We start from the raw sequence: 9227 nt of genomic DNA on the forward strand, positions 1-9227 counted from the left end.
CGCGAAATTCAAAAAAACAAACAAACAAACTTCCCGAAGCCAAGAGGAAGACACTAACAGATATGAAATCGAAATGTGGGTCAGTACATTATATTAAAGCGGTTTTGAATATGCAAATCAGAAAATCATGATACAATCACAGCTAGTATAAAGTCGCGGCGAGACGGAATGTATAAAAACTGTATTTTGACATTGTTTGACGTAGGTAGTATTATGCCATCCAAAATTGATCGCTTCAGGGAAAGGTATGTAACATCCCTTTCCGATGCAAATAATTCATTGAAACATTCAGAACTTAAAGATGTGATCAGATTGGGGACTAAGAGTTTCCAAGACAGGGATAGCCCTTGCTTTTAATGGCATTGAAAAACAAAGGAATGTGGATCAACTTGAGGTCCCTGAACTATCCAGAAAGAGAAATGTAACAACTCGTACCACAGCTGTGGTAAGTGAAGTGCGGCGTCTTATAACAGGTAAGCATCCACGAACGTAGTGGCAAAAGTCGTCCACGTGCCCTGTGCTACGGTATACAGCACAATCAAGGACCTCTGCCTCGAAATGAGGCCAACAGGATATGGGTTCACTAAGATAAGGTTTCCAGTCATATCTCCCATCGCATGCCTCAAGCAGCATGAGGCGTGGTGTGCTTCGGGTACGACAAACTTACGTCGAAGTTTTTTTTATAAAGAAAATACGCCGCAGAGTTATTTTCAAGACAGAACAAGACTGGACGTCGTGAAACGGATTGTAACTAAGTGATGTGGTTCCAAAATCGTTTTAATATAACCCATCTAGACTCTTTACAATTCCTGGTTAAGAGACGTTGGGTTAAACATTAATTTTTACTTTCTAAAATATAGGTTATTATTTATCTTTATATTATAAAATATTATTTACATTTACATACATATTGTGTTTCTCAGTAAATGAATATTTCTAAGACACAACTCTTAATTTGTTTTTTAACTTAAAGCTGTAAACTAGAAGGCGAAAATCAAGCTGCGTGTAGCTGATTCCAAATCTATATCGTATAATTATATTTTATTTGTGTATAACGATAGAATAAATACATCAATGGCTGGAAAAATTCATTTCAAACAAGCCACGCTTATCTCCAAAATAATAAAGGAAATTACGTTATAAAATATATTTATATCTATCTTGTTCAATGTAAGAATTATACGAACAAAACACTTATTAGTAAGGCATGTTCTTTACAAATTAGTAAGCACTACATATTTTACAAAAATTGGGAAGATTTAATCTTACTTTTAGTGGGAAATCAGTCCTCCAAATTGACTTCTTTTTTTTTATAAAATCAATTCGAATATTACATAACATTCGGGTGCTAGTAACCAGGTTATCACTAAGAATTCGTTTTCCGGCGAAGTATCAAAATTTGCTTCATCGTTCATCTTCTGAAATATTTTACTTAAACTTACATCTTAGTTGTTTTCATAGAAAATAGCAGAAGATGAATTTTTGCATAATGATCTGAAACTTCAGAAATATCATGTTTATTTTTACCGACGTCTTGATTAAATTAGTATACTAGTGAAATGGTACGTTTGTAGTGACCCGACATCATCCCATTACATTCTTCACACTTCACCTCCTAGGTTTCACACAAAGGATAGCGCCCCATTCTTCCCCTGCTTTCTGAAATGACGCAGCCATTTTACTGGAAATAGAAGTGTGTTTATATACTTGAGGCGAGAGGTGTTTCATATCAGTCTCTTCACTTTATTCTTCTCCGAAGTTCATCACTTTTTGTGCCCATTTTGTGTCATGCTTATAGATTTCTTGCGCTTCTTTTTTTTAAGACTTGTGGGTGAGGACAAGATATTATGCGACGTTATCTACCAATTCTGAGAATACACTTGGGTCTTCTCATGATGCTGTGTTCATTTTATGCTTCACTTTCAAAGTTCGGGTTCCGAAAATATACGGTCTATACATTAGAGAAAGTGTGGGTTCTCGGCGCGTGACTATAAAAAAACAAAACAAAAAAAACAACAACGTCAAATAGCTGGATGAAATATTTCTGTCATTTTTCATTTGGGATGCTTAAAAAGTTTATGTTCAAGAAGCTTTTACTGTAGGTCGTTTCATAAAGATAGTTAGAAGTTTTTAAAGTAATATATATGCTGGTTCTGATAACCATAGAATTATAACCAAATCTTATTTACGAACTTACAATTATCTCAAATTTCCTCTTCAGGGCCCGGCATGGCCAGGTGGTTAAGACACTCGACTCGCAATCTGAGGGTCGCGGGTTCGAATCCCTATCACACCAAACATGCTCGCCCTTTCAGCTGTGGGGGCGTTATAATGTGACGGTCAATCCCACTATTCGTTGGTAAAAGAGTAGCCCAAGAGTTGGCGGTGGGTGTTTTTAACCAGCTGCCTTCACTTTAGCCTGATTCACGTTCCTAGCACGCTAATCAAGAATAAAACACACTCTAGCATGACAGCTAGAGTACATAACACTTTAAAACACGCAGAGTTTGAAATAATATATGATGCGAAATAGATGGCGACACAAGTCAGAGCACGTGCGTTTAAATATCAAGTACGATGTGAGAGAATGGGAAAGATTGTGTTAATTTTATGTTGCTGTTTTGTACGTGTGTGTATTTGTACATTTTTATATTTGGTTTCTCATTTCGTATATTTTATCATTACCTTTTCCTCCCTGTTTGCTTCTTAAAATTCACACTTTTTTTGAATGGCCTGATTATTACAATATAACTAAGTAATTAGCATGTGTTTATATGTTGTCAGCAGTTTGTCCAATAATAAATTTTACCAATATAATTATTTCTGGTTAATGTTAAAGTAGAAAAAGGAAAATACAAGAATAATGAAACTTTAGTTTAAAAATACGAATGAATATTGTTATTTTCTGTCTTATTATTATTCTTCATCATACAAATGTGACGTTTGTACTTAAGTCATATAAAACTATTCATTAAAAACTACCAGAATCTTCTAATTGTTACAATTAAAAACAAAATAATGTACAAACTTGGAACATCCTAAAAAAATGTAAACTAGATCTATAGGATTAAAATAATACATTTTAAAATTCAGAAACGAGAAAGCAAATTCCAAAGGTAAAATATTATACCCTCCTGATCCCAGTAGAGCACTATATCATCCGATGGAGAACGTGCAAGTATCTGATGTGATGTTTATAATATGTGCTGCATGTAGAAAGATACATTAATTTCTAAAAAAATATCAGATTTAATTTGTTTCTACAGTATAAAAAGTGACTAGTTTACGAAAAATATCCTAAACGATCTCTGATTGGTAGGTTTTACTATGATGTCATCAGTAAGGAACTGCGAATCTTGCTTTTGCCCTACCTAGAGCTTTATGCTGCAATCATTTTTCATCTTTCTTATAATCAACCAGCTTATTAAAGTAAAAAAATACCAATGTTGGTTTTCCAACAGGATAGCCGTAAAATCCAACATTCGTTGATTCGTTAATAGAAAAAAATATTTTCGAAATTATTGGCTTTTTATTTTATTTATTTATTTATTTATTTTTTGCGAGGAGAGTCATAATGTGTATCGTTAATTAAAACAGCTAGGTAATATTGGAGCTTAATTCGATATTATGACTAGCCTAACAAAACTTTTGAAACTTGCTATTAAACTGGGTGCTTAGTTTGAATTTTGCATATTTCACCTAGTAAATCATATATGGTGCTTACTGCTTTCAATTTATTCCATCTTGAGTTGTATATTTTATCTTTATATGTTGAACTTAATCATAAATAATGTGAATCGTAGTTAATTTTACGTTAGTTCTAGATTGTTAGAGAGATTTGAACGTCATCTGTAACGTAGGCTTACAACAAGTTACGACAGTGTACAAGTGTTCAAGCTTATAGAAACTTTAAAGGAAGGGGAATAAACTAATTTGTTATAGTTTACGTGGACTAGAACTTTTAATTATTTTTAACAGACAACTTAACAGAACCAGCCAACAAAAGAATAGTGTTACAAAAATAAAGTAAATTTGAAAATTATCCAGTTTCTCAAAAAGGATGGATCGGTTGAAAATGTCGAGTGGCGTGGTTATACTGCATATTCAAGTAACCGTTTCTCAAAAACTACAAAGGAACAAATATGGTCACTCCTGTCACGTCTTACTGTTTTAATTTTTTTCTTGAATACTGCATTTTTTCTATCATGAAAAAAAATAACTCGCATTTCTTAAAAATAACTAACGTACTCATAGGTTTTCCCCAAGACATTATAAATAAATAAGGGTTTGCTGTTGTTCCAACAAGCCGTTTTAAAAAGATATTCAAAGTATTGTTACTTTAAGGCCCATAACTTGACGATAACTAACATTAATCCAAATATTTCACTGGTACTCTACTACTGAAACAATTTGACTGATTCACTGATATCCTACCAATTGACTGTCTTACTAGTAATTATATTTGATGCCTCATTTCTAGATGTTCATCGAAGCTACTAAATTTACATGACGTCATTCAGAATATTCTAGGTAATCTAGAACTTACTTGATCTCGACGTAATACATCTCTAGTTAACATCTAAATTAAAGCATTAAACATATAGTTTAGAACTCTATCATTCGATTTATCGCTTTTTACATCAGTTTCGGGGATTTTCACCCTTCATCAGTAACCCTGGACAACGGCAATTCGAAAAAGTAAGACTTGGTTTCATATAGCGGTTGAATGTATATTATATATACAGTATTTTGAGACGAAAGATGGTGAAGCGTTAGAAACCAAAAGGCGAATATCCGTCATAAAAATAACTTAAATTGCGGATGTCCCCCACACCCCGTTCCTCTTCATTTATCTATTTTGAATACCAAATTAGAGGTGTGCGAAAATAGCATTGGACTGTCGTGCCATCTTCAGGAAATAAATCGAACTTATAAGGGTCTATTTTTAACATCCCGTTCCATTGTTTGCTTGTGTGTTTCTCAGCAAGATTTCTCTAAAACTGTTGAATGGATTTGAACGAGAATTGGTATACAGTTGGACTATTACCAAACTTAGAAGTGATTAGTCAAGGTCACGAAAAAAAAAATCCATTATCTTTTAACACGGGGACCGATTTTTCACACAGGTTTTACTCTATAACTCAGTCAAACATGATCGGATTCTGATGAAACTTGGTGGACACATGTAGAATATTATCGTTGATAACGACGGACACATTTGTTGTTTTCGTGTTATTAGGAAGAACTATATCTTTTATAACGATGAATAAAAATGTTTCTACAGCAAATAGAGTATCTTGTATGACTAATATTTGTAACTTGCTGGTCATTGATGGAAATAAAAGTTTGGACTATCTTTCACGCATCCTGGGCAGTATTACGTACTGATAATTACGTAAAATACCAACTGTCAAGTCCTAATAAAACAGATTATTTTTGTTATTTACTCTACTGGTGGTTGAGCCTGGTAGGAAACGCTAGTCACTTAATTAAAAGATTATCACAGGAATGTATGTATACGGTGGTTTTCCAATATTGAAATATTAAATTATATAGAAATGATCCTAGAGAAACTATCCACGGACATCGCATAAATTATAAAAATGATTGCTTGTTTACTGGTTATTCAAGCCCAGTGATAGTTAGATAAACTTCTACGAGGGGGACGAAAATTTGTTTGTTTCCGAATTTCGCGCAAAGCTATTGTCCCAAATTTTGAGCTGATATTATAGAGGGACGTCAGTCAGTCAACATCACCTACCACCAACCCCTGTTTGGTCGAATAGCGGAATTTGTCGATTATTCTTATACCGAAACCACAGCATCAAAGTTTAGAGCGCGGTTTTCTTCGGTAGCGGGTTGCGAACCGTAAATACTCGGATTTGTAGCATGGACTCGCTAATCAAGGGACAAAGTCTCACATAGATCGTAAGTCTATCGATGTTTCTGTACACTTGTTGACGGTTGTACGACATCCTGTGAAGTCAGGATTGGTTGTACGACATCATGTGAAGTTAGGATTGATTGTACGACATCCTGGGAAGTTAGGATTGGTTGTGCGACATCCTGGGAAGTTAGGATTAGTTGTACAACATCCTGGGAAGTCAGGATTGGTTGTACGACATCCTGTGAAGTTAGGATTGGTTGTACGACATCCTGGAAAGTCAGGATTGGTTGTACGACATCCTGGAAAGTCAGGATTGGTTGTACGACATCCTGGGAAGTCAGGATTGGTTGTACGACATCCTGTGAAGTCAGGATTGGTTGTACGACATCCTGTGAAGTTAGGATTATTTATTTCTTAGATTTATTTTATTTCGAAATTTGAATTTTAAGTGGTACATTTTTATTTCTATTTTCTTTTATAAGCCACCTAGTGGCACAGTGGTATGTCTGCTGACTTACAACGGTTTCGATACCCGTGGTGGGCAGAGCACAGATAGTCCATTGTGTTGCTTTGTGCTTAACTTCAAACAAACAAATAACCGCCCATCTGTATGATTGTTTTGAAAACTTGAGCTAGAACAATGGGCAATCTGTGCTCTGCTCACCTCGGGTATCGAAACCCGGTTTTTAGCGTTGTAAGTCTTCAGACATACCACTGAGGGGCAGTACAATAATTACTCATTATTCATTGCCAACTTTTAAATACAAATTTTCTAGATTTTATGAAATTATTCTAATTAAAGAGCGGTTAGCATCACGTGATATTAGCTTAAGCAAATAGCGTAAATAATGATGTTTTAATACGGATGTACCGATTGCATGGGGGGGTGATGATAAGAAAGTTTTAATATAATTTCCACCATGATGTTACTATAAATGAAATTATTAACATTATTTTAAAAACTAAAAACTACCACCATAATTTTGACCAAATTATCCTAATTAAGTGGCTTTTAGCGTCACGTGATATTAGATTAAGCAGTTAGCGTAAATAATTATGCTTGATACGGCTGCACTGAGTGCATGCGGGTGGTGACAAGAAACTGTTAATCTAGATTCCATGGTGTTACTATAAATGAAGTTATTAACACTATTTTAAAAAGTAAAAACTACCACCATATATGTTAAAGAATCTGGTTGGTTCTGTAAAGTATAGCTCTGTTCCGAATAATAGGGTTGCTATCCTAAAGCTAATATTGGTTACTATCGAGTGTCACTTTCTTACTTGCTGTAGTCTGTTGTTGTGTATTGACAAAAAGTCATGACATCTAATCAAAAACACCTTAAGTGTGAAAAAAAGGTGCGGCCAGAAACGGATTGAGTGTGAAACTTAAAGGAATGAAATCAAAATTGGCGGCTAAACTGGTAGTTACACTTATAGCATTGATAAGAATTTTACAGCAAATATTCATTCATTGGTTAACTAGGCTGCGTATTTTGTTTTACCACTTTTATTATTTAAAACTGTTAAATGTGTAGTTTGTTACATAATTACACATTTAACTGATATATGTATGTATGTACATGTGTATATTGGTTTGGCTTGCATTACTTGACATTGTCGAGATAAAGAAAGGGAATTGTGACGTATGTATTCTTATTAATATTAAACTCTAAGGTGTTTCTCTTTCACAGATACTCTTTTTAATTTGGCTTTTCGAGACTATAAAATACTGATTTAAATTTGAATAAAAATATCTCTATTATTCTAGACTTATAAAAGTATTAATAATAACAAGCTACTTAATAAATACTTGAATAGATAAATCACGAAGTTTAAGGTCAAATTATCCCAACCTTTCTGAAATCCAATTATACAAATTTTATTTTAAGTTTTTCTTTTAATCCTTTTCAGACCACACTGAGTTATGATGTTAAATTTAGCATCAGATAATACCGTAAGACCTTATAAGTATTAGTTTTCTATACGTACAGTAGATGGTGCCACTGTTTTAAAAATATATATCCGGTAACTGCCTACTAATTTAATTATGAATAAAATTATCATTATTATATTATAAAAACTCTCCAGAATAATGGAGTAGATAAATCACGAACTTTAAGGTCAACTTATTCCAACCTTTCTGAAATCTAATTATACAAAGTTGCTTTTCCATTAACTCTTCCCCCCTAGTGGCACAGCGGTATGTCTGCGGACTTACAACGCTAGAATCCGGGTTTCGATACCCGTGGTGGGCAGAGCACAGATAGCCTTTGTGTAGCTTTGTGCATAATTAAAAAAACAAACATTAACTCTTTTCAAACCAGCGGTAAATTTGCGGAATTACAACGCTAAACTCAGGAGTTTGATTACCTTCAATGGACGTTGCAGATAGCCCGATGTGGCTTTGCTATAAAAAATACACACCATATAATATATATAAAAACACAACCCTTCGTGGATGTTTCAAAAATTACTGTACTTTGATCAGGAAGGAAGTAGGTGTTGGCATTGTAGTTTTCTGTACATAATAGGTTATTTTTGAGTAAACGTAGTTATAATTCATCAAAACTAAAGTTATATATGAAGAAAGGGTGTAGTAACATTTCAACATGTTTTTCTGAGAGGTTTGGATTTAGCCACGGAGGATTAACGTCAAGTTCATGACTCATAAATGCATCACCAGGCCGAAATGGCCACCAAAGTCCTAGAAACTTTTACATTTTTAGGTTTTGTTTTCTGTTCATACTAAGTAAATATCATAATCTTAGTAACATCAACATATATAACCGAATTTCCTAATTTTGTTTTAGTATTATAAATGGAACTACAGTGTGTAAAACATGTTGAATAAACAATAAGATTACTGTATGACTTCACAGGTTGCTTTCGTTTACAATATCAAGTTTCTACAAAAAACATATCAGACGTTGGACTGGGGTCACGACATGATGCCGAAAACAAAATCTGCAGGGAAAACAAGCTTTCCAGATCCAAATTGAAAAACAAACTTAGATTGTCGAGGAAGCTGAACCTGGTCAGGATATTGAAAATAATATATAAAGAAAACACATTACATCAGGATCTATCTCACACGATGATGAATCTATTAAGGCACCAATTTATAGAAAAAGTAAATATCTCATCAACGCCACTTGGGCTGGTACAGAAACAGTTAAAATCTCTGTACAATATGAATATTTCACACACTTTCTTTGTAGTGGTCTTATATCATATTACAGTGTAGAGAAAACAGAAAAAAAAAAGGCCTTTGCACAACAACATCTAAAGTTGTGTTTATCTATATTCTTTCAGGTATTGTACAGATGACATCACATAA

Source organism: Limulus polyphemus, unplaced genomic scaffold (genome assembly GCF_000517525.1).
Source record: "Limulus polyphemus unplaced genomic scaffold, Limulus_polyphemus-2.1.2 Scaffold6079, whole genome shotgun sequence".
Lineage (NCBI taxonomy): Eukaryota > Metazoa > Arthropoda > Merostomata > Xiphosura > Limulidae > Limulus > Limulus polyphemus.